The sequence below is a fragment of the Leucoraja erinacea genome, chromosome 5 (genome assembly GCF_028641065.1).
Source record: "Leucoraja erinacea ecotype New England chromosome 5, Leri_hhj_1, whole genome shotgun sequence".
NCBI lineage: Eukaryota > Metazoa > Chordata > Chondrichthyes > Rajiformes > Rajidae > Leucoraja > Leucoraja erinaceus.
The window spans coordinates 98,719,404-98,735,926 of record NC_073381.1 but is presented as its reverse complement, the minus strand read 5'-3'; the positions used below and the strand labels follow the sequence as shown (position 1 = coordinate 98,735,926).

Below are 16,523 nucleotides of genomic sequence, written 5' to 3'. Positions count from 1 at the left end.
GTGGGTAATCATAGCAGTGAAAAATGCTCATTAAAAAAATGTCTTGCAATGCAAAACAGAACTGCTTAAGTCATCTTATCATAAAATGATAAGACTGCAGGTTTATGACCAAGATGGCTTTAGGACTAAAGTGCTGTAGATAATCTTTGACCACAACATCAAGGGGCAGAATTGACAAGCAGTTTCATAAGATCATAAGTGATAGTAGCAGAATTAGGCCATTTGGCCCATCAAGGCTACTCCGCCAATCAATCATGGCTGATCTATCTCTCCCTCCGAGCCTCATTCTCCTGCCTTCCCCCCATAACCCCTGACACCCGTGCTAATCAAGAATCTATCTATCCCCGCCTTAAAAATATCACTGTAAAGACTGATGCAAAAAAAAATTATTCAATTCCTCTGCCATTTCTTTATTCCCCGTTATCACTTCTCCTGCATCATTTTCCAGCGGTCCAACGTCCACTCTTGCTATCCTCTTTTGCATTATTAGCAAGCTTGCCTTCGTACTTCATCTTTTCTCCTCATATTGCCGTTTTAGTTACCTTCTGTTGTTCTTCAAAAGCTTCCCAATCCACTGGCTTCCCCCTAATCTTTCCATTTTAAAGGGAGTAGTTTGTTCAGTTTATGCTGCACACATAGAACACAAACGCAGGAACGGGCACTTCAACCCAGAATGTCCATGCCAAACACGATGCCAAGTTCAACTAATCTCCTCAGCCTGCAGGTGATCTATATCCCTCCCTTCCCGAGTATCCATGTGCCTATCCAAAAAACCCTTACGCATCACTACCATAGCTGCAGGGATGGGAAAGGTTTGGCGGCAAATGGGCCAAACACAGGGCAGCTTGAACGAATATAAAATGCGACATCTTGTTCAGTATAGGGGATATCTGGCCTGTTTCTGTGATGTATGACTCTGGATGTTAGAAGAATAAGGACCGACCTTATTGAAATGTACAAGATTGTGAGATCCTTAGTCATAGGGTCATAGAGTGATACAGCGTGGAAACAGTCCCTGAAGTCCAACTTGTCCACACTGGCCAACAATGTCCCAGCTACATTAGTCCTACCCACCTGCGTTTGGCCTATATCTCTCCAAACCTGTCCTATCCATGTACCTGTCTTACTCTTTCTAAAAACAATTGTATTAACCATGACATGTGACAATAAATGTTCTTTGTCCTTTGACTTTGACATGGGAAGAGCTATGGTACCTCTGAGGGATGGAGTCCAGAACTATGTGGCTTATTTTCATGAGAAGGTGCATTTGGAATTTTCCATCAACACGGCTATAGTGGCTAAGTGGAGTAGAGGCCAGAGTCAACATATCTTGGTTTCAATAGGAGGCGTTGCCTCACAAAGGCAGCCAATATCAACAAGACCCACACCATCTTGGCCACGCTTACATTACAGATGGGACTAGTATAGCTGGGACATTGTTGGCCGGTGTGGGCAAGTTGGGCTGAAGGGCCTGTTTCCACACTGTATCACTCTATGATTCTAAGAGTATCAAGGTTATTCATTTGTTGTAGTTTTGATTATTATAACTTATCTGTGTGTATTGTGTTTATGGGCCGGTGTCACCGCAGCTGGTAGAGACGCTGCCTCACAACGCTGGTTCGATCCTGACCTCGGGTGCTGTCCGCGTGGTGTTTGCACGCTCTCCCCGTGACCCCGCCGATTTCCTCCCACATCCCAAAGAAGTGGGGGTTTGGAGGTTAATCGGTCTCTTGGGGGGGGGGGGGGGGGGGGGAATGTCCCCAGTGTGAGGGGAGGAGAACCAGTATGAACAGTTGATCGATGGTCGGCGTGAATGCGGTGGGCTGAAGGGCCTGGTACTAAATGTATCGTTAAAGTAAAACTAAATGGGATTGGGCATGAAAGGGGAAGGATCAGCCATGATTCGATTCAATAGCAAAGCAGGCAAAAGGAACTCTATGCTCAACTGCTCCTCCTAATTGTTTTGTTCCAAATAAGTCAGTTATTAATAGATAATCGTGTGTGTGGATTTTTTACAACAGACATATCTACAGCTCATGTTTTGCACAGAACCCTGAACTATTGTTAACTTCATGAAACCGAACACAATATGTAACAAAAACAGCTGCAAATAAAAAATTGATCAATGTTTGTCTTTGTGCATGGTGATTGATATTAAAAGATAATTAAGAACAGCACAATGGTTGAAATTTTACCATCCGTTTGGGCAACCGAGCAAGGCAGACTGATGCAATCAGCTCATATTTTTGTTCCCTTTTCGCGAGAACCTACGACGGTTTTCGCAAATGTTGCAAGCTGTTTAAAACATTCGAAACTGGGAGCAAGGCTCAGCGAAGTACAGAAACCCCCAAACACATTGTTTCATTGGTTTCTGCCAGTCTTGCTCAAAACTTTTCCAACTTCCCTTTTACGTGATTAGCCGAAGGGCAGAGGAAACCACAGGTCTTTTGACACATTGCTGTCACTGTATTTCTTGCGGTGTTTGAGAGAGTCGGCATGGAAAGCAGGCCCTTCGGCCCACCGAGTCCGTGCCGACCACTATCCTACACGCTAGCGAGCATTTCCAGAAACCTGCACATTTTTGGGATGTGGGAGGAAACCGGAGGAAACCCACATGGTCACAAGGAGAACGTGTGAACTCCACACAGACAGCACCCGAGGTCAGGATCGAACACGGGACTATGGCACTGTGAGGCGGCCACTCTACCCCTACGACCGTGCCACTCCGACATGGACTGAATATTAGCCTGCATTCCATACTAAATAATATTGCTTTCTCTAACTTCAAGTAACCCTGGCATTCCTTCTCTCGCCACCCTCCCCCACCCAAGTTGCATTAGCTTCTCGTTCTCACACAACAGACAGCTAACAATGTCCTGTTTCCTTTATCATCGTTACTTCAATGCCTATCTTTCATTCATTGGGCCTTATCTCTCTACACCATCATCTGTGCCTCTCATTTCCCTTATCCCCAATCAGACTGAAGAAGGGTCTCAGCCCGAAACGTCACACATTCCTTCTCTCCAGAGATGCTGCCTGTCCCGCTAAGTTACTCCAGCTTTTACTGTCTATCTTCGGTTTAAACCAGCAGCTGCAGTTCCGTCCTAGACTAAATAATATTTATGTTCACAGCTAGTGATCCAGCAGCAAGCCAAGACTATCATCAGCATAATAAATGTTTTCCTGTGTAGACCAAGGGCCTGGCACTTTATATCCAGGAGAATGTAGTTCCTTGCCAACGGGATGAGAAAAATCTTTGGTCAATGAATGGCCCCACTGTGCTGGATGGATTACTGTTCGCATTGCAACAGGATGGTTTGAGAAAGAATCCAAAATAGTCTGAAGAGTCATGCTGCACCTCGACCCAACGCCCATGCCTCATCTATGCTAGTCCCACTTGCCTGCATTTGTCTCATCTCCCCCCAACCCTCAGCTGTGCATGTACCTGTCCAAATACCTTTTAAATGTTATCATGGTCCCCGCCTCAACTACCTCCGCCGGCCACACACTTCCATACACCCACCGCCTTCTGTGTGGAAAAAGGCCCTTCGGCCCAAGTTGCCCATGACCACATCTACACTAGTCCCACCTGCCCGTGTCTGGCCTGTGTCCTTCTGAAACTTTCCTGTCCAAATGCCTTTTCTAATGCTGTTATAATCCCTGCCTCAACTATCTCCTCTGGCAGCTTGTTCCATACACCCACCACCATCTTGGCGGGTGGTTTCATATACTTTCCACAAATACTTTATGGTCTCCAACTATGCTCAGAAAGTTCTGGAAGCTTCCATTCTGTTTGTCAGTGACCTTCCTTCCCCCCTCCTCCCTCCCTTCTCAACAGCATTCTGCACAGGGAATGCAGCCAACATAATCTTAGACTTTTCCCACCCCGGTCATTCCTTCTCTACCTCTCTCCCGCCAACTTGTCCATGCCGACACGAGTTTTACTCCCCCGCATTTGCCCCATATCCCGCTAAAGCGTTCCTGCCTCTAACGGGATTGCATCTGAGCTTCGGATGTGCGGGGGATAGTTGAGAATGTAGGTGAGGGCCTGCTAACCCAACAACAAATCAAAACTCCACATCAAGCAGCTCAGTCTCAAGGTTTGAAGGACTGAGCCAAACTCCAGTCTAACCTCTTCCACATATTTTGTCGTTGCTTGGAAATCTACCAGAAGGAGGAGAGGTCGGGGGGGGGAGAATAAAAAAAGGTTATTTCCCGCAGTTGAAAGCATTCCGGCTAAACTATCCTTGCCCACAGATGCTGCCCGACGTGCCGTGTTTCTCCAGCACGCTGCGTTTAAACCATCTGACATCCGGGTTACCTTAATAAACCACGGCAGAGGGGGAGGGGAGGGAGGAGGGAGGTCACCAACAGACAGAATGGAAGCTTCCAGAACTTTCCGAGCACAGTTGGAGAACACAAAGTATTTGTGGCAGATTAAACCAAGAGCCAATCCATCGCATCGATGGCCTTGACCACCAAACAGCACAAGAAATGGCAACATTTGCAATAAGTGTTGTTTTTAAATCAACGGGTAAAAAGAGAAAAACCGAAACAGGTAGCCATCAGAGTAAATGTGCTCGGTGACATGAACTAGATTGCCTGAAAATATGAGCAATATAGTCCTGATAGTTTGTGTGAACACTACCAAAAACAACACCAATGTACAGCCACGGAGAATGTCGGCAGCGTTTTTGCACAGTTCTTGCTTTGTATGTGGGTTTTTATACCGAATATAGTTTATTTTGGGAAGAGAAAAAAAGAGTCCTTACAAACCTAACACTCTTTAGAAAAAGCGAAGGCATGTTACAGGTCAAGTGGAAAAACCCATCTGGTGGATAAGCAGAAATGAGCACACTGGTAATACCCAGCAGGTCAGACAGCCCCTGTGGGGAGAGGTGCGGAGTTTGCCTCACACTCACGAGCGTTCATAGTCACCAAGGCTTTTAGACTCAGTTCCTTTGAACAGAGATCAGCCGAGACAAATGAAGATGTTCCCAACCCGAAACGTTGCCTGTCCATTTCTTTCCACAGCTCTGACTTCCTCCAGCACTTTGTGTTTTGCTCAGGATTCCAGCATCTGCAGTTCCTAGTGTTATCTGAAGCACTGGATGTTTTTTTTTTTTACCCCTCCTTTCACCAGGTCCACACCGGGGGGGGGGGGGGGGGGGGGAAATGGGGTAAGAAATTGTCCCATGATGACAAACACCCATTGGGAGCATATCTCAAAAGGTGTAGGCTTCGTGAAATTGCTCCTTGAGATTTTTAAAGCATCAACGTTATAGTTTTGCAATGAAAGGAAGTGCCAAGTTGTTGTACTACTGCCTCCACACCAACACAAGGCCAAGTCGCTATCAAGTTCCACAAGCTTCATCGCGCCAACATCAGCAGTTTTGTTTTTACTCTTCAAGGTCAAGCAGTTGGAAGTGGAAATATTAGTTGCAATATATATGGCAGATGGCTCAATTTTCCATGGGAACATAAAGAGAGTTTTATATTGGAAAAACGTGTAGAATATTACTAATTTCTCCCCCTGGAGTGTCTTCAGGACTTGTCTTTGCCAATTCTATGTTGCTTTCTCCCGAAATGTTGGCCGGAGAGCTAAGAAAAAAAAATGGTGGCCGTCCAGAAAAGGCGATCGAACCTGCCTCAACTCCTTCGCAGGTAAGGCACAGGTGCCTTCTCTCCAAGAGGACCCTAGATGGCCTGGTGGCTATAGCAACTGGGTTCAAAGTTCACCACTGTAAGGAGTGCGTGCCAGAACCAATATTGGTTGCAGTGGGCTCTCTGCAAAGTGGGCGTAGCCAGCAGAGATACTTTGAAAGATTGTCAAATGTTTTATTAGTATGGGTGTCGGGGGTTATGGGGAGGTCAGGAGAATAGGGATAGGAGGGAGAGATAGATCAATTCTACTGATTCTACTCCGATAACTTATAAACCTAAGAACTTGTGACATGGCGATTAGTATTAATCGTGCAGAGCACAACAATCTATCCCTCTGGAAGTCCGAGCATTTAGATGCCTGGTGCACGTCGACAATTCAAATGCCACTGCGTAAATTGACTTGCTTAGATTGACAGTGAGACTCGCATTTAACATTAGCAGAAATTCAAACAAGATATTTGGCTTTAGATTTCTCCATACCAGCAAAATTATCATTTAGATGTCTATGCAATGCCTCCAAGAATGACAAACAGCCGCACACGTGGTTTAGCTTCAGAGATACAGTGTGCACTCAGGCCCTTCAGCCCGCTGAGTCCACGCCAACCAGCGATCACCCCATTCACACTAGTTCTATTCTACGCATTAAGGACAATTTGCAGAAGCCAATTAACCTACAAACCTGCACATCTTTGGGAGCTGGGAGGAAACCGGAGCACCCGGAGGAAACACACGTGGTCACAGGGAGAAGGCATTGTGGTCAGGATCGAACTCGAGTCTCTGGCGCTGTGCGGCAGCAACTCTACCACTGTGCCACCCTCTGAGCCGCTTGTATGAGGATGAGCGAGTTGCCAACCATTTAAATTACTTGACTTAAAAAAAAAAGACTGATTGGAGGTAAGAAAGGATAAAAATGGGTAGTGTTTAAGACGGATCTGCAGATGCTGAAGAATCGAAGGTACACAAAAAGCTGGAGAAACTCAGTGGGTACAGCAGCATCTATGGAGCGAAGGAACTAGGCAACGTTTCGGACCGAAACCCTTCTTCAGACTGATGGGGGGTGGGGGGGGCGGGGAGAAGAAAGGAAAAAGGAGGAGGAGCCCGAAGGCTGGGGGACAGGTTTGGAGGGATACGGGCCAAACTCAGGCAGGTGGGATTATTGTAGATGGGACATGTGGGTTGGTGTGGGCAAGTTGGGCCAAAGGGCCTGTTTCCACACTGTATCACTCTATGCCTCAAAACGACTAAGACAGAGCCATTCAAAATTAAGAATATGTCTTACGGTGAAGGAATGGTTACAAGGGTTGGTTTGCTGCCTGCTACCCTTTTTCAAAAATCGACACGATGCATTTTAAGCCCAGCTTCAGGGCGGCAGATTGGCGCAAAGAGACCCGGGATCAACCCTGACCTGGGGTGACCTGGGGTGCTGTCCGTGTGTGGAGTTTACACGTTCTCCCAGCGACAGCGTGGGTTTCCCCCGGGTGCTCTGGTCTCCCGTCACATCCCACAAAGACGTGCGGGCTTGCAGGTTAGTTGACCCTTTGTGAAAATTGCCCACTAGTATGTAGGGAGTGGATGGGAAAGTGGGATAACGTGGAGCTAGTGTGAATGGGTGATCGATGGTCGGCGAGGACTCGCTGGGCCGAAGGGCCCGTTTCTGCGCTGGATCTCTGCAACCAAACCAAACTAAGCTTGGCACGGCTAACTAAATCTGGGCGAAAATCATTGACTTGCCCGTAGATCGTTACAATTCCGCCCGAGTCCTTCAGAGTTCCCCAGCGAACACCCGCGGTCATGCTCGAGAGACCACCAATCGTCCCACTGCCTCCAGCGGCACCCAGCTACGCCGCTTTAAGCAAAAAAAACAAAGAGAGACAAAAACACAGTTAGGAATGAAGAGAGTTAACAGTGACCCCCAGCAGTGGGGGAGTGGGGAGAGTGGAGGGAAGAGGCAACTGGCTTCATAGGCTAGAGGAGGCACAATATGCTCCACTGTAGTCCAATGGTCAGAATAAACAGGGTGCGGGTGCGTGGGCAAGAGAGAAGAAGTGTCGGTAAACAGAACCTCTACTAACCACAACCTTTGAGGGGTTGTCGCCCAGCTCACACTTCAGGTGAAGACATGCTGGAGTGGTATAACGTGGAAACAGGCCCTTCGGCGCAACTTGCCCAGGCCGACCAACATGCCCCACCTACACTAGTCCCACCTGCCTGCGTTAGGCCCATATCCCTCTAAACCTGTCCTATTCATGTACCTGTCTAACTGTCTCTTAAATGTTACGATAGTCCCTGCCTCAACTACCTCCTCCGGCTGCTCGTTCCATACACCCACCACCCTTCGTGTACAAAGGTTGCCCCTCACATTCCTATTAAATTTCCCCCCCGCCCTCAACTTAAACTGGTACAGGGTTAGCACAGGTCACAAGATACCCAACAGTCCCAGAGTTAGTCAAGACTCAGGGCCGAACTGTGCACTGTTAAAATCACAATTTAGGCAAAAGTACAGATGGTTCTTGGTACCCGATGGAAATAGCTGCCCAAGAAGGCATAAAAAAATTTAAAAAAAGATGGGTGGGTGGGGAGGGGATTCAAAGTTACCCAGGGACAATACAAACGTCAAGAGATCTTAAGAGCCATTTGGATGGGGACCTCGAGAAAATCTGTACCAGCATCCAGCTCCCAATCAGGTGACTGTTCTATCAGTTTGAAAGCAAGTCCCATCAGGTAAGTCAAAGGGCAAACCATTAAACGCATGCTAAAACACAATCATCAACAGAACAGTGGTTTATTAGACAATTATTACCATGGAAAGCTGACATTAGAATGGGCAAGGGGCCATCACCATAGCTACAAGGCACACAGACAAGTTCAAAATACAGACTAAAGGTTGTTTTCTCCATTTTAATCCCCTGTGAGGAGAGTGGGCTGGTTAAAACGTGTGTGTTTAATGTATTCTGTCTTTAACGTGGCCATTTAAACTGCGTAGAGGAAATTGAAAACCCTTCATGACAGTCAAGCCAATAGCAAGGGGTTGGGCAGGCCAGGACTTTATTCCTTGGAGCCCAGGAGGCTGAGGGGTGAACCTCAAGAGGTGTATAGATCATGAGGTGAATAGATCGGGTGAATGCCCAGAGCCTTTTACCCAGGATAGGGGAACCAAGAACCAGAGTTTCAGGTGAGAGGGAAAAGATTTAATAGGAACCCGAGGGGCAACCTTTTCACTTATGGTGTATGGAATGAGCTGCCAGGGGAGGTAGTTGAGGCAGATATTATAACAACATTTAAAAGACATTTAGACAGGTGCCTCTGTCCATACTACTTGACTCTGTGTCAAGGCCTGACTGGGTGAGTTGGGCCAAAGGGCCTCTGTCCATACTACTTGACTCTGTGTCAGGGCCTGCATGGGTGAGTTGGGCCAAAGGGCCTCTGTCCATACTACTTGACTCTGTGTCGGGGCCTGACTGGGTGAGTTGGGCCGAGGAGGGGCCTTGTTTCCGTGCTGTGTGACTCAATGACTCGAAGTCAACAGAGAGAGGAAGATGAACAGTTCAGTCATTTCTTACTGAGGAGGGGGGGTGAGGTGGCCACCGCTGCGGACCTGCCGGGCGGATCTTTCCACGCACGGGCGGCGCTACCCAGCTGAGTCGCGGTGCAGTTACGTCGCCGGCATTAGCTGCGTGAGAAAATACATTTTAGTGTGCACTGGAAATAACCACTTCAAAAATGCCCCCATCGGATCCCGTGAGGTAACTCTCCATCCTGGAGATACCCCACACCTTGGGCTCTCTCCCTCTCCTCTCCTCCGGCCCATCAGGTCTACTCCGCCAAACCTAAATCTCTAAACCTAAAACTAAAAGCTCAAGATAACCTGGTCAACCTGTTAGTTCCTGAATTTCTGTATCAATTAACTATCGTAGGTTAACGGTCGGTTAATTGCCCCTCTGTAAATTGCCCCTCCTATGCAGGGAGTGGGTAAGTGGGATAACATAGAAACAGAGTGAACGGGTGATCGATGGTCGGCGTGCTCATCGGGCTGAAGGACCTGTTTCCATGCTTTATCCCTAAGTTATGTAAACATCTCTGTGAGTCATAAGGTCATAAGGGATAGGAGAAGAATTAGGCCATTCGGCCCATCAGATCTACTCCGCCATTCAATCATGGCTGATCTACAGTGCCCTCCACAATGTTTATGACAAAGACCCGTCATTTATTTACTTGCCTCTGTACACCACAATTTGAGATTTGTAATAGTAAAAAAAAAATCACATGTGGTTAAAGTGTACATCGTCAGGTTTAATTAAAGGTGGTTTTTATACCATTTGGTTTAAGCAGGTAGAAATCACAGAAGTGTTCATACCTAGTCCCCCCATTTCAGGGCACCATAATTTGATCTAGTACAAATCTCAAATTGTGGAGTACAGAGCAAACATTATGGACGGACACACGCACACACACGAAGGGTGGGGGGCGGAGAAGGGGAGAAGGGGAGAAAGGGAGAAGGGGAGAAGGGGAGAAGGGGAGGGGAGACACTTTTAAAAAGCCAGAAAACTTTTTAAAAAGCCAGAAAACTTATAATAAAGTTTAGCGGGCATTTAACATTACCGGTCGGTTTTCCTTGGTTCAGAAAACTCCAATGAGACAATTAAAATGCCCGGTCAGCAAAGGAGATTGCCTACGGCTACCTCAACTGCCTAACGACCCCACTCCACAGCACTACGAGTTCAAAAGTACTGTGCCGACCAATATTTTCTCACTGAAAATTTTTCAGCAACCTGAGGCCGCGAGTTGGCGGGAACTTCCCTCGAGCAGGAAGGAGAGTTCCAGTGACCTCGTAGGACCATGTGTCGACCATGCTGCGAGTTTGAGTCGAGTGCAAACTCTTCAAAACTCACAGGGTAGTTCGCCACAGTGGGACAGGCCCTTTAGCTCTTCTGCTGAAGTTACGAATGCTGTTTCAATTGTACAATGGTACTTTATCCTCACAAGTACCTAGGTACAATGAAATCCCTTCTTTGCTTGGAGCTCAGTAAAAATGTTACTATACATATGCACAATCCTACTCAAGTACAAAAATATTTGTGGCGGCACGGTGGCGCAGCGGTAGAGTTGCTGCCTTACAGTGCCAGAGACCCGGGTTTAATCCTGACAATGGGTGCTGTCTGTACTGAGTTTGTACATTCTTCCTGTGACCTGCGTGGGTTTTTCACCGATTTCCTCCCGCACTCCAAAGACTTGCAGGATTGTAAGATAATTGGCTTTGGTGAAATTGTAATATTGTCCCGAGTGTGTAGGATAGTGCTAGTGTGTGGGGATCGCTGGTAGGCGCGGACTTGGTGGGCCGAAGGACCCGTTTCAGTGCTGTATCTCTAAAGTAAACTCTAAAGCATTAGAATAGTAGATTACACTGAGGCAGTACACAAAGGTCACCATGTTTCTGGCACCATCTTGCACCCTACAAGTTCAACATTAATAAAAAAAAATGTGGAGCCATAAAGGCCCATTGCCCTGGCGACGGCAAGGGTCAGCCGGGACTGACGATGTGTCGGTTTCCTCCATCACCGCTCAGTGCACTGCAGGCCATGTCCGATCCACACTCTCGGCCTCCTGGTGCGGTACCCAATCTAACTGAGCCCCAGGTTGCTGCAAGGCCTCTAAACCGACAACTCGTCCCGGACACGTCAACCCGCCAACGAGCCGTCCCCGCGGCCACCGCTCCACCTCCATGCCCCGGGGAGCCTCTCACAGCCAACCCCACAACCCCCAGAGCGCAGGAGGTGAGTCCTCAGCCCCTTTCCTCCCCCCACCGCTGCCACCATCTTGAAGGTCTGCCTTCAGTGGGAATCCACGAGCATCAGCCAACATCAGACAAGTAGGCATTCTTCGTATGCAAGCACCCACTCTCTGTTTGGTTGTGGATGCCGTCATGTCAAACACTGATCAAACATCCCAGACCAGCACAGTGACGCAGTGGTAGAGTTGCTGCCTTACTGTGGCAAAGACCTAGGTTCGATCCTGAGCTCGGGAACTGTCTGTGTGTATATGTGTGGAGTTTGCACTTTCTCCTTGTGACCATGTGGGTTTATTCCAGGTGCTCCAGTTTCCTCCTCACCCCAAAGACGTGCGGGTTTTCAGGTTAATCGGCCCTCTGTAAATTGCCCATTAGAGTATAGGGAGTGGATGACAAAGTGGGATCATATAGAGCTAGTGCGAATTGGTGATCGATGGTCAGCGTTGATGCAGTGGGCTGAAGAACCCATTTCTACACACAATCTATGAACAAATTTGTTTCAGCGATTCTGGTTGAAGAATAAATATTGTTCAGGAAACAAGGACGAGCTCAAGATTTATAGCATCTGCAGTCTCTAGCGCCTTTATCTTAAATGTTCAGGTCAGTTGTTTGAACATTTTGGAAACTCTAAACCTTCATGTGAAAAGAGGCAAAAATAAATTTGCCCAATTAAGGAAAGTCAATTTATCAAGAAGTCAAAAGAAAATCATTGGTTTGTGGAAAAGATGTAGGAGACTTAGAAATTCCTGGAGAGAGAATGTCTTCTGTTCAAAGCTAGTCACAAAAGGCCGGAGTAATTCAGTGGGTCAGGCAGCATCTCTGGAGAAAAGGAATGGGTGACGTTTCAGGTCGAGACCCTTCTTCAGACTACTCTTCAAAGCTACTGTTTACTTGTGCAAGTTCTAGATACATGGAGCTGTTTGCAAATGGTGGATATGCCAAGCAACCACAGCATGCTGTGTAGGAAGGAACTGCAGATGTTGGTTTACACCGAAGGTAGACACAAAATGCTGGAGTAACTCAGTGGGACAGGCAGCATCTCTACAGAAAAAGAATAGGTGATGAATAGGTGGAGAAAAGGAATGGATGATGTTTCAGGTCGAGGCCCTTCTTCAGTCTGAAAAAAGGCCTCGACCTGAAACGCCACCTATTCCTTTTCTCCAGAGTTGCCATTTGGCCCATCGAGCCAGCACCGCCATTCACTGTGATCATGGCTGATCATCCACATTTAGTACCCCTTTTCTGCCTTTTCACCATATCCCCTAACTCCGCTATCTTTAAGAGCTCTATCTAACTCTCTTGAAAGCATCCAGATAATTGGCCTCCACTGCCTGAGGCAGAGAATTCCACACATTCACAACTCTCTGGATGAAAAGGTTTTTCCTAATCTCCGTTCTAAATGGCCTACCCCTTATTTTTAAACTGTGGCACCTGGTTCTGGACTCCCCCAACATCGGGAACATGTTTCCTGCCTCTAGCGTGTCCAATCCCTTAATAATCTTATATGTTTCAATAAGATCTCCTCTCATCCTTCTAAATTCCAGAGTATACAATCCCAGCTGCTCCATTCTCTCAGCATGAGTCCCACCATCCCGGGAAATAACCTGGTGAACCTACGCTGCAATCCCTCACTTTGCACTCCAGCACTTTGAGTCTAATGCCAGCTTATTTATTCCACAAAATAAATACAGCTAAATTCAAAAACCAGTTCAAGCAACAACAAAAAACAATGGTGATAGAAAAGATAGCCTTATATCTTGAGGTAGCGTATGCTGTGAGAAATCCTCTTTGCAAACTTTTGGCTGAGATCGTCCAGTGTGAATGAGTTGCACACCAAATTTTTTTTCCATTTGCAAAATCTAAAATAAATGCATTTTTAAAACTCTAGTGTTAACCGATACCATCTTCCACTCTGCCCACTTCCGCAAATTACTTGACGACAACTCTGCAGACTCGGGGAAATTGCACAGAACTGTACAAAACAGAATGATACCAGGAAATTCGACCAGTTTCCCCACAAAACGCCCCCAACCATTTGAACAGAACCTTCAATTCCTTTCTCAGCCTCATGTTTACCCAGCTAACTCTTATGTATCTTGGTACTTGAATGTTAAATAGAACATAGAACAGTACAGCACAGGAACAGGCCCTTCGGCCCGCAATGTTCATGCCAAGATCAGCTAATCTCCTCTGCATGCACGTGATCCCTGTCCCTCCATTCCCTGCATATCCACGTGCCTATCTAAAAGCCTTCAGAACCAGGGGCCACAGTTTAAGAATATGGAGTAAGCCATTTAGAACGGAGACGAGGAAACACTTTTTCTCAGAGAGTGGTGAGTCTGTGAAATTCTCTGCCTCAGAAGGTGGTGGAGGCCGGTTCTCTGGATGCTTTCAAGTGAGAGCTAGATAGGGCTCTTAAAGATAGCGGAATCAGGGGATATGGGGAGAAGGCAGGAACGGGGTAATGATTGGGGATGATCAGCCATGATCACATTGAATGGCTGGCTCAAAGGGCCGAATGGCCTACCCCTGCACCTATTGTCTATTGTCTATTAAACGCCACTATCGTATCCAAAGATCGTATCTGCCTCCACCACCACCCCTGGCAGCGCGTTCCAGGCACCCACCACCCTCTGTGTAAAAAACTTGCCCCCGCACATCTCATTTAAACTTTACCCCTCCCTCACCTTAAAGTTATGCTCTCTTGTCACCCTGGGTAAAATGTTCTGAATGTCTATACTATCCATGCCTCTCATTATTTTATATACTTGTATCGGATCTCCCCTAAAACTCCAGCAATCCAGAGAAAACTATCCAAGTTTGTCCAACCCGTCCTTGTTGCTAATACACTCCAATCCAGGTAGCATTCTGGTAAACCTCTTCTACACCCTCTCCAAAAGCCTCCACTTCCATAAGAATCTAAGACCATAATACATAGGAGCAGAATTAGGCCGTTCAGCCCATTGAGTCTACTTTGCCATTCAGCTGTGGCTGATCTATTTTCCCCTCCATTCTCCTGCCTTCTCCCCGTAACCTTTGACACCCTTACTAATCGAGAACCTATCTATCTCTGCTTTTAAAAAAAGCCCAATGTCTTGACCTCCACCGCTATCTGTGGCAATGAATTCCACAGATTCACCACCCTCTGACTGAAGAAATTGCTCATCATCTGCATTCTAAAGGTACGTCATTTTATTCTGAGGCTGCGCCCTTTGGTCCCAGACTCTCCCACTACAGGAAACATTATATTAGCAAATAAACAAAGGAGGAATTCCCAGTCTTCCAATCTACCTCATTTGGGCTTGTATTTTTTTACTGCACTTTCTCTGTAGCTGTGCCACCATAACCTGCACTCTTGTTTGCTTTCTCTTTTTGCACAAAAATACATAATGTCTTGGCCTCTACTGCTGTCTGTGGCAATTAATTCCACAGATTTACCTTCATCTCTCCTGTAATGTGGTGACCAGAACTGCGCACAAAACTCCATTATGTTCCATTTTTTTACTCGCAAACACTTAGCTGCTCTCCTGGCAGTTGCATGTCTCTTAAACAAGATTCCTTAAATCCGATATTGAGATCATCAAGTGCAGGGAGGAACTGCAGAGGTTACACAAAAAAGCTGGAGAAACTCAGCGGGTGCAGCAGCATCTATGGAGCGAAGGGAATAGGCAACGTTTCGGGCCGAAACCCTTCTTCAGACTGCAGAGGAACTGCAGATGCTGGTTTTCCACACAAGATGCTGGAGTAACTCAGCGGGACAGGCAGCATATCCGGAGAGAAGGAATGGGTGCCCTTTCGGGTTGAGACCCTTCTTCAGACTGAGAGTCAGGGGAGAGGGAGACGAGAGATATAGGCGATGAACACGTGAAATTGATTTTTCTTCAAATGAGGGCTGTGTCCCTCACAATCCAACCTTTTGTTGGGCTCTTCGAAACCCAATGAACACCACAGCAGAAGCCATTAGGATGTTCACCTCATCTCACCCCTCCCCCTCCCCTTCAAGCTTTTTTCTTTGCTAGAATCTCTCAGCTATTGTGGCAGCCACATATGCTCTGCAACACACCAATAAGGTCAAGTGCTGCTGTCTGCAAACTCCCCACCCACACACACACACACACACACACCGAGCGCCACCATCCACTCACCCAGTCTCACTCCTGCCGAGAAATGCCAGTGGCGTTCCTGAAAAGACAAAACATGTGCGACTTGACCGTGCAAACCGCCCACCTGCTGTGCCGTTTCCCCCTTCCCACCAAAGATCTTAGCTTCCAACCCCCCACCTTATCCCCTCTCACTCCCATTTTCTGCACAAGAATTCGCAAAGTAAGCAGATTCGCATTAAACCAAGGGAATGCACAGTGACACTGGGGGGAAGTTATGAGCAATGTTTAGCTGTTCACTTCAGCAGGACTTGTGTCAGTTCCTTAAAACAGATAAGACATACTGTGCTGGGAATTGTTTTTCAGTGTTTAGATACCAGCACTACCCTCCCTTTCATCCTCACGTTCTAGCTTTCCCTCTCTCACACACACTCTCTCTCTCTCTCTCTCTCTCCTCTCTCTCTCTCTCTCCCTCCCCCCTCTCTCTCTCTCTCTCCCCTCTCTCTCCTTCCCCCTCTCTCTTTCTCTCCCTCTCCCCCCTCCTCCCCTCTCCACATCTCTCTGTCTCTCTCAATCCAGCTCCCCCTCTCACTCTCTCCCCATTTACGTCTGTTCCTAATGTCCGCCTGCCCCCTCTCTCACTCCCTCTACCTCCTTTTTCCCCCCCCCCCCCCCCCTCTAGATCTCTCTCCCTTTCTCCTCCCTCTTTCTCTGCACCTTCCAGCTCTCTCTCTTTCTCTCTCCAGTTCCCAACACCCCCTCCTACAGCTCACTCTCCCAGCCCTTCTAGCTCATTCCCTCTCTCCCCAAAACTTTGGACAGATAACTCTCTCGCAGAACTGTCGGCTGGAGTTGTAAAGCTAACGACCGTGGCGCTGGGGTGGTCACGAAAAGAAGCGTTCAGCTCAATTGTCCAGCGTCCAGCTCGGTGCCGGCCGCCCTGCTTGACAAGTGAAAGAGCTAGCGAAGCGTGG

The 16,523-nt window shown here is 47.4% G+C and overlaps 1 protein-coding gene and 1 long non-coding RNA gene across 2 annotated transcripts in view; both read right to left on the bottom strand.

Annotated features, from left to right (window-relative positions):
- kcnk5a (potassium channel, subfamily K, member 5a) overlaps nucleotides 1-16,523 on the bottom strand; it is a 46,699-nt gene that overhangs the window by 25,974 nt on the left and 4,202 nt on the right. The gene's annotated exons all lie outside the window — the stretch shown is intronic.
- On the bottom strand, nucleotides 6,829-15,686 carry LOC129697633 (uncharacterized). Its single transcript, XR_008723556.1, has 3 exons — nucleotides 15,595-15,686; nucleotides 9,225-9,334; nucleotides 6,829-7,510 (listed from the first exon to the last, which is right to left on the bottom strand). It is a non-coding gene; the product is annotated as an uncharacterized LOC129697633 (long non-coding RNA).